The sequence below is a fragment of the Hibiscus syriacus genome, unplaced genomic scaffold (assembly GCF_006381635.1).
Source record: "Hibiscus syriacus cultivar Baekdansim isolate YM2019G1 unplaced genomic scaffold, ASM638163v2 tig00112517_pilon, whole genome shotgun sequence".
Lineage (NCBI taxonomy): Eukaryota > Viridiplantae > Streptophyta > Magnoliopsida > Malvales > Malvaceae > Hibiscus > Hibiscus syriacus.
The window spans coordinates 476632-488350 of NW_024063353.1; the positions used below are offsets into that span (position 1 = coordinate 476632).

An 11719-nucleotide genomic window follows, 5' to 3' on the forward strand; every position below is an offset into this window, starting at 1 on the left:
GTCAGCTTGACTAATTAATTTAATTGAATTTCATTTTGAACCACAGGCTCTAACTTTATACTGGTATGAAAAATGCTCTCATTCTTTCTTGTATGATTTCTATTATGCAGATATCTAGGAAATGGACTCATCACATAACAACAGTGCTGTTTTTTGGATTTGGTCTGTGGTCTTTATGGGACGGATTTATGGAGAGTGGGTAATACCTTTTCTGTTTTTTCTTTAGTCCTTTTCATTGTTCTTTATCATTTTCATGGGCGTGATTCTATTTGTCATGCTTAGGTAGAGTAAGCTTTTGTTTAACTATAAATTGATTTTGACGTGACCTAACTATGTTTGCACAACAGGGACGATGAAGAATTAGCTGAAGTAGAAGCAAAACTGGTAATTTTTAAAAATAAATTTCCTGATGTTTAAGTGGACATTTGCTTTTCAATGAGAAAAAAATGACACTGTTTATGTTACTTTGTTGTTGTGACCAGGATGCCGACTGGAAGGACAACACAAAACAGTCAAGGAGGGAAGTAAGGTACAAAAACAATCATACCAAAACACATTTGATTTACTGATAGGACATAAATTTTTGTTACAAAATCCCTTGCAGGTGATTGTAAATTCAGCTGACTTGAGTTGAACCGGATTCAACATTGTAATAACCCAGTAACTTGAATTAAGAAAATAGATATTTTTTCTTCTTCTACAAACGCAGTTTAATATATTTTTAAAATTTAGAAATGGCCTAAATTCAAGTTGACTGGTAATAATTTGTAATAGTCAATAGCCTGAAGCCCTGAACCAGTCTAATTTGAAATCCAAAATTTCACGAAATACAAAATGCTTAATCCAGTTGGCTTAATCTCCACATCAACATTCAACATTAATTCTTTCATTTGTTTCTTTGATGAAAAAGCTATTTCTACTACCTAGATGCAAAACAATTTTAACCTACATACTTCAGAAAAATTTTTATTGTTCCATGAGATCATATAACACCTTTTCCTTCTTTTCTTGAATTCTTGTTAATTGTCTGAAACAAATTTCTTTACCAGTGGTATACTTTATTGTTTTTATTTCATGCATTGGTGTAGTATGAGATTTGGGACATAAAGTTTGTTTGAACATAAAAGTCGGCAAATGTTCATGAATGTTCATGATAATAGTGAGTTCTATCTGTCATGTGCTTCTGAATTCATGGCTTGCTTGATATTTGATATTTTCAAGTTAATACTTTTCAGTAAAATTGTTAATCTTCTGACGACATTCAACTATATGTTCACAGGATGATGACGACTTGAAAAAGAAGAGCCGGCCATTTCTCGCACAGTTCTTTTCTCCAATATTTCTAAAGGTTAAAACTTTACTTAATCTATTAGTTTAATATTGATAAGCCTGCATCTTGTCAAACATTTTGACTGAGCCTATTTTGCATGCAGGCATTTTCCATCACATTTTTCGGTGAATGGGGGGACAAGAGCCAGGTGAACTTCAGCGAATGAACTGCATATTTCTGTCTCTTCTGTAACAAACCACTGTGGCATCTTCATTATTTTGGATTCAGTATTATTTTACTGTCTTTTCAGCTTGCCACCATTGGTCTGGCTGCTGATGAGGACCCATTTGGTGTGGTTCTTGGTGGCATTGTGTAAGTTTTATTACCTTGTGATATGTTTCTTTGTATTTACAGAAGCAATGCTATTCCCTTCCTATTTTAACCTCTATCTATATATATCTTCATGTTTGCTTTCTTTTTTATATTCGAATCAGTAATGTTACTCTTTTTTCCTTTTTTCTCTTCTTTTCTAGAGGACAAGCATTGTGCACCACTGCTGCTGTCCTCGGAGGAAAGAGCTTGGCATCGCAGATATCTGAGAAAATTGTAATACAGATCTATGCTTTTCGTTTTACCCTCATGCAACAGTTGTCTGCATATTAATTTTGAGCAAAATCTGAAACCAATTTTTATTACTCGGATGCAGGTTGCACTCTCAGGTGGTGTTCTTTTCATTGTTTTTGGAATCCAATCATTCCTCACCCCCGTTAAGTCTTGATGGCTTACTAATGGTTAGTGCAGATTTTGATGTTTTGAAAACTGTTCATTAGAGTTGACGGGGTGGGTGGGGATCCTTTTGGCACTTATAGAAATTGCTTGCGATGAATGTGTTGATTATTCACACACACCGAGTGAATATCATGAACTCCAAATTGTTCCACTGTTATGGTATTAGTTAGATGTTAGCTTTGTACATCAGGCTTCGATTATCCCTCGTCTTTTTTTCCCACACTGAAAATGCACCAACATTGTTGAAAGAAGAGTTCGGGAGCCAATTAAGAATGGATAATGTTGTCTCTTAACATGACTGTTTTGCCTACTCAAAATTCCTGCAGGCTCACACACTGCATAAACTGTTCCTGGATGCTTCCCTGTATTTGTCCGTAACACGTTACTTTGCTTTGTGCAGTCACAGATATCGCAAACTTACATTGAAATTCAGTACTCGTCATCTTCCAAGTCATGGAAAACGATATCATCTTTGGAAGTGACAGGGTCTCTATGTTCTATTTTGACTCTCATTGACTGTTCTTTTTCAAATTTTCTTTTGTTTTCAGTATATTTAGACATACAGAAACGCTAAAGGACAACTGTAAGTAATTTAGTTATTGTCAACAACTGTGTGCTTTCATGCCATCCTGCCTATTGCTAGTGTTGTTTACTTTGTGGGAGTTCTGTTATAACTTACACGATCAGGTTCATTTTCAGATTTTGCTATTTTTCTCTTCTTTTATTTTAAAATTGGTCAACTCATTCAACATCAGTACGAGTAAAGGGAAAGAAAATAGTAAATGGGTCCGATCCTTACTCAAAATCAGTACCATCCTCGTCTTAATTTTGATGCACCATCTAGAAGCACTCTAAAGAAGGGCATATCCTACTGAGATAGAGTTATCATAGATGCTTGGCCGATACGAGAAATCGTAAGTGATGGTTCATAAGAGGTGAACCATCACGAAGCGGAACCTTATCATGTCCAGTATAACGATGACCCACAGTGGACTGTCTCGGATCACTCGACAAATGACTTGTAGCATAAGAATCAAGGTACCACTTTGTCCCACTGGAATTGGTATTGGAAACCAACAAATAGTTGACTTTGAGCAAATCTGACTGAACCACTGTCACTAGAATCACTGTAACCTACAGATGAACTGACAAATGACATTATATGAACGATCAAAAGAATGTTGAGAATTGGTGCAGACATTAGCTCGAGTCTCGGCAGACAATCTATGCCTTGAGGAAGTGTCTTTGAAATTTTTATCGAACCTATGCCGACGAAGATCGACCAAATGAATGAGTTTACCACAAGTTGAAACAATGGCTGCTATCAAGAACAAGATCGACTTCCAGTAATCTGGCTTGCCTACTGATTTCTGGATCTAGAATCAGTATGCTCTTGATTCATTGTTCTACTGAAATTGACTGTATTCACCACAGTACCACTATCATATCGAGAGACATTATTGATTCCAACAGGTAATCTCATCAGATCCTGCACTCTAGCTTCAGCATCCATCCAAAAACACATATACAACATGACGAGTGTTCAAAATCGTTAATCTTTACTTGTTATTTCTTAGATTTTATGGAATTATTGCTACTGAATTGGTCGTGTTATACTTATTTTTGTACATGTCATTGCTTTCCAAATTTGTGACAAAACGAGCGAATTCTGCTTTTTTTATTATTTGGTCACGGCTAGAGACATGGGCACGACTCTGGGCACGACGTGGTCTGACATGGCAGTTTCTAGAAGGTCCAGTCAGGTTTCTAGAAGACTTCCTCCGCACGCCTTCTGGAAGATTGATGAGCAGAGTTGCATTAGGAGACTAGTTTAAGTTTGAATTTAAATTAAAAACAATTATCTTTCGTATTATTTTATTTATTTCCTTTGTTTATCCTTTAGGCTTTGAGAAGCTATAAATATCCACTTGGAGTAAGCCTAAACTCATCACTCAAATTACATTCTTCTTTCTCTCTAGTTTTATTAAAGTTTTCTCTTTTTACTTTTCAAGTTTTTTCCTTTTTCCTTTTATTTTCAAACTTTGTTTTCAAAATGCTAAATATGACTTTTGTCATGCTTAGCTAAACTTTTCAAAAGTCGAGAGCTGTTGTGATGATTCAATTCCAACGGGAGAATTGAAACAGTCCCTTAATATATTCGGAATATCTCTGTCAATCTCTGAGCTTATTTTTCAAAATCAAAACAGTTTTCAAAATCAAAGATTGACTTTGGTCAAGAGGTTGTTGCGATTAAATGTGTGGGAGGAAGATTCGGCTTATAGAAAGCAATTCGACTTCCTGGGAACACACTTGGCGAGATAGTTTCGCCAATACGGAATTGAGATCGGAATTGACAGTTATAGAAGCAACAATCCGAGTCGGACGCTACGAATTTAAACGGTAATTGATCTACGACAATTGATGTCGTTAAAATCAATTATCGAAGCCGGAATCAAAGATTGCCTTGGGTGTTCGGTATACAAGATAGAGTCACGGGGATAGCCCTTGTAGACAAAGTAACCGACGTGAATCCCGAAGAGAAAATCTTATTCGATGATCTAAAGGAAATTGAATCAAAGCGAAGCTTGAGGCGATTTTTACCATATTTATTCACAATCTTCATCATCCTATTTTTACTTTAATTGCCATAATTTATTTACTTGTTTTTACTATTTAAATCTCATATTGCAACCCCCCCCCCATTTTACTATTTTTGTCTGGTTAAAAATCATTCAAACATAAATTTGTAATTTTCTAAGTCCTTGAGGATTCGACCCTTATTTCTTATACTACGTATTTCCTTATTTATTAATTGAGAAAAAGGAATTTATTTTGACACCGAAACGACAGTTGTCAAATTGGCGCCGTTGCCAGGGACTTTGCCAAAGTTACTAATTTTTGTTTGCTTTTGATTTATGACCAGGACTAATCCGGGAGCATTAGTGGAGTACGACCCGAAGATTGAAGCCAAAGCTAGGAGACTACACGCACAGACACTTCGGGAAAGAAGAAGGCAACAAACAAATCCAGAAGAAGAAACGAATTCAAGTAATATAAATCGATGGTCGATCTTATTATCCGGGAGTTAGCCGTGACACCTATTGAACAAGTGCCTTTGAGCATTGATTTTCCCCAGGGAAACTCCGTACCAATTGAAAACTGACCTTATTCATCTCCTCCCTACATTCCGCGGATTGTCGAACGAGGATCCACACAAACATCTCAAGGAATTTCATATGGTCTGCTCCAGCATGAGACCACAGGGAGTAACCGAGGACCAAATAAAACTTAGAGCTTTTCCTTAGTCGATTCGGCTAAGGAGTGGTTATTTTATCTTCCTCCTAATTATGTTACTACATGGGCTCAAATTACTCGTCTTTTTCTTGATAGGTTTTTCCCTTCGACAAAAGTAAGTGAACTACGGAGAAGAATACTAGGAATCAAGCAGCTTGATGGAGAGTCACTTTATGACTACTGGGAGCGTTTTAAGAAGTTATGTTCTAGTTGCCCACAACATGGGTTAACTGAACAAACACTCCTTCAATACTTTTATGAAGGATTATCTCCCCTGGAAATGAAGATGATCGATGCAGCCAGCGGTGGAGCCTTGGTGAATATGACCCCTACTGAGGCTAGGGACTTAATATCGACAATGGCTGCAAATTTCCAACAATTTCGCACAAATAATGAACCTTCTCGAAGGTTCATGAGATAATTTCATCTTCCTTAGAAAATAAAATCGATAAGATAACTGAAGTTGTAAACTCTCTTGTTTCAGGAAAGATAGGGCAAAATCGAGTATGTGGAATATGAGCATTGCCTAATCATCTGACAGACGGTTGTCCACTGATTCAAGATGACGCAACAGCTCAAGTCAATGCAGTCGGGAATTTCCCAGACCTCCCCAAAGAGCTTATAATCCCTACGACAATACATACAACCCAGGATGGAGGGATCATCCGAATTTCAACTATGCTCAGAACCCAAGACCAAATCAAAGCTATCAATCGAGACCACATCCACCACAACAACAGCCGCAAAAGACATCACTAGAATTAATTATCGAGAGCTTAGCGCTTTTACAAGAAAAGTTTCATAATCACACCGAAGCCCACCTACAATAGTTAGACAAGCAGATGAGCCAACTGGCTCAAACCGTAAGTCACATGGAATCACAAGGTAAGCTTCCGTCTTAAACTGAAGTAAACCCGAGGGAGAACGACAGTGCCATCACTCTTTGGAGTGGTACAGTAGTGGCGCCACCTATTCCATCAGACCAAGCAGTCCAAAAAGAGAAGAAGATTGCTGACGCAGGATCCCAGAAAGAGAATGATGAAGAACAAATGGACGATCCGACGCCATCTCCCTATGAAGTATCACCATCTTTTCCATCGAGATTAGTCAAAATGGATAAAAAAAACCGAGGAAAATGAAATATTAGACGTACTTCGGAAGGTGGAAGTTAATATACCTCTCCTTGAGGTTATCCGGAAAGTTCCAAGGTATTGCGATTTTTGAAGAATCTCTGTACGACTAAAAAGAAGCTTATCGGGGTCGAGAAAGTGGATTTAGGCGCGAACGTCTCAGCAGTTTTCCAACGACCGCTTCCACCGAAGTACAAAGACCAAGATATGTTTTCAATACCTTGTAAATTGGTGAGATTAAAATCAAGCGAGCTATGTGCGATCTTGGTGCATCAATTAATATAATGCCTCTCTCCGTCTATAATTTAATTTCCACCAAGCCTTTGAAGAAGACGAGAGTTACACTTTAGCTAGCCAACAAATCAGTTATTTATCCTGAATGACTCATAGAAAATGTTCTAATAGAGGTAGAAGACTTAATTTTTCCTGCTGATTTTTATGTGATTGATATGGAAAATGATCGTAGAAACATTGGTTCTAAAATCCTCCTCGGTCGTCCCTTTCTAAGCACGACAAATGCAAAAATTGACGTTCGAAGCGGTATTCTTACTATGGAGTTCGACGGTGAGATCTTAAAAATTGATGTTTATAAAGCAATGATATATCCGGATAACGTTCATAGTATTAATTTTGTTGGCATTTTTGAACTTGTTGATGGTAAATCTAACTTGGTTGATGATTTATGCAAGGAATCAGATGATAAAAAAGACGACATAAGGGAGTTGAAAAATATTTCAGTTGTTGATTCAAATTTGATCTTAACTCCTTTAAAATATAAAGATTTACCTTCCTTTTTGCAGGCACCAAAAATTAAGTCGAAATCATCAAGGAGCCGTTTGAAGAAATCATTTTTTGGTAAAAAAGATGTTTTGACGGCCATTCTTCTGGACAAGATTTTAAAATTGGAAATATTCGAAGAAATATTTTGAGAATTTTCAAATTTCTCATAAGGAATTTCTTAGTTGGAAAAAGCGAATGAAGTAGAAGTGTTTGTCACGAAACATGTAGTCTGAACCAGGTCGTCAAGCTAACGACGATAAATAAAGCGCTTCATGGGAGACAACCCATTGTTTTCAATTCCGTTACATTTATATATTTATATTTACTTTTTTTTTTGTTTTATTTTTATTCGATCGATCATGTTTTATTTAATTTCTATTTTTATTATGCAGGAATCAAATATTTTTATTCAGACTTAAACGACGAAGCATTGCGGCAAATTCAGTCGAATAATGCCAATTTCGGAACCCCGGGAACATTGGTAAAAAAACGCAGAACAGTGGAACAAGGAAAGACCCGTGCACACCTTTTCATTAAACGACGCACGTCAGCACAACCCTTTGAAGGTCGATGCACGTTAGCACAACCCTTTGAAGGTCAGCGCATGTTAGCAAAACCCATATGAAAATTCTTTCCCCCTTTTGATTATCTTTCTGCCGCCCACCACTCCTCAATTATCTCTTCTCTTTCAAATGGATCCCACCATCCCTATCTCTATCACCTTTTAATTTTTAAACTCCCTTTTATCCTATTAAAAAAATCAAAATCCAATTCACCTCCAACTCTAACATCCCCCTACGACAGAAAACAAAAATCACCAAACCTTTTCAAAACACTTCTTTCCTTCCTCAAAAACACCATTGTTTCTTCCTGTTCTCACCGTCGCTGACCTTACCAAACCATTACGCTCGTGCTAACGTGTTTCAACCTGTCCACTCCACAATGGTGCGAAACCAATTGGGCAACGCCGCAACTCCTCCACCCGGATCTAGCACTGTTCGTTATCCATCTCTGTCGCGCTCTCCATCACTATCCTTCTAGTCTACGCCAACCGTAGTCACTACTTCTTTTTTTTCCACAACTATCAATGCATTCGGCGACATCGGAAAATACTCCTGAAGTAAATTTTGATCATATCTCATTCAACTATTACTAATGTTCCATCTGGTTTACGGTTTTACAGAGGATTTAAAACCTGATTTTCCACTGACGATACAACCTGACCATGCTTCAGCTCACGGCATCAAACCCGAGCCATTCACTTCTTCACCTCCCACCATGGTCGTGGTCGACACTAGATCCAGGGAGTACTCTATTCCTTCTCTTGCACTTTAATTTTTCGTTTTGAGGCAAAACGCTTTAAGTGAGGGGGAGTAGAGTGTAGGATTAAATTTCCTTTCGCTTATGTTTATGCTTTGAATCTAGTATATGTTGGTTGAATTGATCGGAAATTTCATTGATTGTCTTTGCCATGTTGAAATTTTTTGGATTGCTATGCTTATTTGGGAACACATAATTGCTTAGGTTAGGATATTATTGATAGCGAATAGCATGAATTGTGATAAGTTGGTGTTTTTGTGATATTCCATGACTTCGTTTGTTGAAATGTGATTAGCTCAATGCATGAAACAATTTGGTGAGATTTGAGCCTTTACGAGCATATCATTTTCGCTCGCATTTTGTTGGATTGAGTGTGTCGAATTTGGCATTGGTATTCTAGAACCTGCATGTTAAATACTGTCGAGATTACATATGAACATGATGCTTAAAGATGATTTGGGCACCTTAGGATTAACCATTCTGTTTCCCGACTAAAAAGCCTACCTATGTATTTTCCCCTTAGCTAACCACTTTTGAGCATATTCCCGTTTCTTTGTTTTCACCATATTCATAAACCCGAGTCTTTTTATTTTATCCCTCTTTTCTACCTTTTTCAGGGCAAGTGAATAATTTTGTTGTTGTATCCTCCATTGAAAAACAAATGTTGAATGAAAGAAAGAAAAAAAAACAGTTCAAAAAAAAGGATGTTCGAAAGAAAAAGAGAGAGAAAAAAAGACATGAAAGATAAAAATAGAAAACAAAACAACAAAAGTGTGAAAAAGAAAAAAATGCATTTCGACAAGAAATTTGTTGTTTGATATGTCGTCTTTTATCTTGTTGTGCTTAATGTTTTGATGGAGTTGAAATTATTATTTGTCAGTTCATTGCCTTGAATTTTTAGCATTTTCCCCATCTTTACCTAAGCCTCGTTACAACCAATAAAAGACCCTTTGATTTATGCATTTTGTTCTTATTAGTAGTGAAGATTTGATTTACTTGCAGGCTTATGGTAATACCGTGTCAATTCTGACATTGAGAGTTTCTTTACCCCAAACACATCGAGTGATTTGAGTGAATCCCGGTAAGGTGTTGAGTTATGAGCATTGAGATTAATGAATGAATGATATTACAATTGCACTTGACTTGCTCCAATTGATGATGTTCAATTGATTGATTTCTTGACTTGAATAGTTATTGTGGTCTCTACCTTGTTTCATTGAATGTGAAACTTGACAAACAACGGTAAATGAAATTTTTGACTAGTTTGATTAATCATACTTGAGGACAAGCATGATATAAGTGAGGGGGAATTTGATGAGTGTTCAAAATCGTTAATCTTTGCTTGTTATTTCTTCGATTTTGTGGAATTATTGCTGCTAAATTGGTCGTGTTATACTTATTTTTATACAGGTCATTGCTTTCCAGAATTTGTGACAAAACGAGCGAATTCTGTATTTTTTTTATTATTTGGTCACGGTTGGAGACATGGGCACGACTCGGTCTGACGTGGCAGTTTCTAGAAGGTCCAGTCAGCGACGATTTCTAGAAGACTTCCTCCGCACGCCTTCTGGAAGATTGACGAGCAGAGTTGCATTAGGAGACTAGTTTAAGTTTGAATTTAAATTAAAAATAATTATCTTTATGATTATTTTATTTATTTTCTTTGTTTATCCTTTAGGCTTTGAGAGGCTATAAATACACACTTGGGGTAAGCCTAAACTCATCACTCAAATTACATTCTTATTTTTTCTATAGTTTTATTAAAGTTCTCTTTTTACTTTTCAAGTTTTTCTTTTTTTTTCAAGCTTTGTTTTCAAAATGTTAAGTATGACTTTTTTCATGCTTAGCTAAACTTTTCAAAAGCCGAGAGCTGTCGCGATGATTCAATTTCAACGGGAGAATTAAAACGGTCCCTTAATATCTTCGGAATATCTCTCTCAATCTCTGCGCTTATTTTTCAAAATCAAAACAGGTTTCAAAATCAAAGATTGACTTTGGTTAAGAGGTTGTTGCGATAAAATGTGTGGGAGGAAGATTCGGCTTATAGAAAGCAATTCGACTTCGTGGGAACACACTTGGCGAGATAGTTTCGCCAAGAGGGAATTGAGATCGGAATTGACGGTTATAGAAGTAACAATCCGAGTCGGACGCTACGAACTTAAACGGTAATTGATCTACGACAATTGATGTCGTTAGAATCAATTATCGAAGCCAGAATCAAAGATTGCCTTGTGTGTTCGGTATACAAGATAGAGTCACGGGATAGCCCTTTTAGACAAAGTAACCGACGTGAATCCCGAAGAGAAAATCTTATTCGATGATCTAAAGGAAATTGAATCAAAGCGAAGCTTGAGGCGATTTTTACCATATTTATTCACAATCTTCATCATCCTATTTTACTTTAATTGCTTTAATTTATCCCCCATTTTACTATTTTTCGCCTGGTTAAAAACTATTCAAACATTAATTTATGATTTTCTAAGTCTCTGAGGATTCAAACCTTATTTCTCTATACTACGTATTTTCTTATTTATTAATTGAGAAAAATGAATTTATTTTGACACTGAACAGTTGTCACAACAACTTCAAGAGAATAAGAATCTCTGCTGGCAGTGATCATCGACAGGCGACTTAGGCAACAATCCGTTCAGAAATTGGTGTCATCAAGCCATAAACTAGTCTGTTTATTTTCAGACATCTGATGTGAAACATCTCCGACGAGGAAACGATCAAATGATTCGATCATCGAACATATGCTAAAGGACGTGAACAAGTGCTATTACCAGGATTCAACAATAATGACGTCAAAAAAGGATGAGAGACTCTTTGGTACCATATTAAACGGTGACGATCGACGGCAAAAGGCACGTGATCCTAATAATGAAAGTAACGGACTGACAGGCCAAACAAATATGACAACTAAAACGAATCGGAATATTTGGGTACGAGGTAGAAAAGCCACGTGAACCTAATCACTATTCCTTCGTAACTTACTGTTTATTTATTTGATCTCTCTGTATTGTAGTCGCTAGTTGCCTCCCCTGGGTACATAAGTTTCGTTCATTTTTTTTATTTCGTGTTTTTATATTGTAGTAGCCTCCCCTGGTTACATAAGTTTCGTTCATTTTTTTTATTT

The 11719-nt window shown here is 36.6% G+C and overlaps 1 pseudogene; it reads left to right on the plus strand.

Annotated features, from left to right (window-relative positions):
- LOC120181176 overlaps positions 1-11719 on the plus strand; it is a 28529-nt pseudogene that overhangs the window by 2774 nt on the left and 14036 nt on the right.